The 2,216-nt window shown below is 44.0% G+C and overlaps 1 non-coding gene across 1 annotated transcript; it reads right to left on the reverse strand.

Annotated features, from left to right (window-relative positions):
- Positions 1 to 226: 226 nt before the first annotated feature.
- On the reverse strand, positions 227 to 330 carry LOC112760351 (small nucleolar RNA R71). The gene has a single exon (XR_003180796.1). It is a non-coding gene; the product is annotated as a small nucleolar RNA R71 (small nucleolar RNA).
- Between the last annotated feature and the right edge of the window lie 1,886 nt (positions 331 to 2,216).

Here is a 2,216-nt window from a genome sequence, read left to right on the forward strand (position 1 = left end):
TGTCCAAGAGGACCCCAATCAACATTTAACCACCTTCCTGAGAATATGTGACACAGTGAAGTCTAATGGTGTTCATCCTGACGCCTATAGACTGCTCTTATTTCCATTCTCACTCAAGGATAAGGCAGCCAAGTGGCTGGAGTCTTTCCCAAAGGAGAGCTTGACAACTTGGGAAGATGTGGTGAACAAATTCTTAGCAAGATTTTACCCTCCTCAACGAATCAATAGGCTGAGAGCTGAGGTCCAAACTTTCAGGCAACAAGATGGTGAGACTCTGTATGAAGCATGGGAGAGGTTTAAGGACCTGACAAGGAGGTGTCCACCTGACATGTTCAACGAATGGGTGCAGCTGCACATTTTCTATGAAGGGCTCTCTTATGAGTCAAAGAAAGCCGTAGACCATTCATCCGGAGGATCTTTGAACAAGAAGAAGACCATTGAGGAGGCCATAGATGTCATTGAAACTGTAGTAGAGAATGACTACTTCTATACCTCCGAAAGAGGGAACACTAGAGGAGTGATGGAGCTAAACAATGTAGATGCTCTGCTGGCTCAGAACAAGCTCATTACCAAGCAGCTGGCTGACCTCACCAAGAAGATGGAGAGGAACCAAGTAGCAGCAATCACCACTTCATCAATAACCCAAGAAGGAGTGAATGAAGAAGCAGAGGGAAGTCAGGAGCAAGCCAACTACATTGGGAATTCACCTAGGCAAAACCATGATCCATACTCCAAGACCTACAACCCTGGATGGAGGAATCACCCAAACTTTGGGTGGGGAAATCAACAAGACCAAAGCCTTGATCAAAGACACCCAAATCCCAACAATGCAGCTCACCAACATTTCACATCTAGACCATATCAACACTCCTATAACAACACCTCTCTACATCCACATCAAAACCAAAATAACTTACCTCATCCTTCCACCTCTAATCCCGATCTACAATCACTTGATGACAAACTCTCAAGGATTGAGAATCTACTTAAAGGCATAGGCAAAGAGATTCAAGACAGTAAAGCGTTCCGAGAAGAAGTGATGTCCAATATGCAGAATCAGGATGCTGCCATCAAGAAACTTGAGACACAAATTGGCTACTTATTCAAGCAAATTCCCAGCCACAACCTTCACAGTAATACTAACTCAAACAAAAGGGAGGAGTGTCAGGCTATCACCCTTCGGAGTGGGAAGAAACTGAAGGAAACCCCCCAGAAACCACAAGAAGAGGACTCAAATAAAGAGGAAGAAGAGCATGACGAAGCTCGAGTTCCGACTTTGAGTTCACAAAAAGGGGAAGGAGTGCTGAAGCCAGACGCCCCAAGAGTCCCATATCCTCAGCAATTAAAGAAGAAGGGAGATGATAATCAGTTTTCGAGATTTTTGGAAATCTTTAAGAAATTGCAAATCAACATACCCTTTGCTGAAGCAATAGAACAAATGCCACTCTACGCCAAGTTCTTGAAGGAGCTTATGACTAAGAAGAGAAGCTGGAAGAACAACGAGACTGTGATACTAACCGAAGAATGTAGTGCTATCATTCAGCACAAACTGCCCCAGAAATTGAAGGATCCTGGGAGTTTTCAGATCCCTTGCATTATAGGGGAAATCACAGTGGAGAAAGCTCTTTGTGACTTAAGAGCCAGCATCAACTTGATGTCAGTAGCTATGATGAGGAAGATGAAGATAGAGGAGGCTAAACCAACAAAAATGGCCTTACAGTTGGCAGACAGATCGTTCAAGTTCCCTCATGGCGTAATAGAGGATTTGCTGGTGAAAGTGGGAGACTTCATATTCCCGGCAGACTTTGTAGTGCTGGACATGCAGGAGGAAGCCAAGACCTCCATTATCTTGGGAAGGCCGTTCTTGGCCACTGTTGGAGCTGTCATTGATGTCCAAAAAGGTGATCTTACCCTGAGATTACACAATGAAAAGATGACAATCAATGTGTTCAGGGCCATGAGTTACCCACAAGAACAACTGGGGGAATGTATGAGGTTGGACTCACTTGAAGAGGAGGTACAGGAGAATTTTGAAGAAGAAGAGTCTGAAGAACCCAAAAGAATAATAGAAGAAGAGTGTACATCAAGTGAAGAGGTTGCAACAACAGAAATTGGCATACCAGGTGCACCAAAGGAAGAGAACGAAAAGTTAGAAGCACCTAAACTTGAACTCAAAGCTCTGCCACCCACTCTCAAATATGCATACTTAAGAGAAA

The sequence above is a fragment of the Arachis hypogaea genome, chromosome 16 (assembly GCF_003086295.3).
Source record: "Arachis hypogaea cultivar Tifrunner chromosome 16, arahy.Tifrunner.gnm2.J5K5, whole genome shotgun sequence".
NCBI classification, from domain to species: domain Eukaryota; kingdom Viridiplantae; phylum Streptophyta; class Magnoliopsida; order Fabales; family Fabaceae; genus Arachis; species Arachis hypogaea.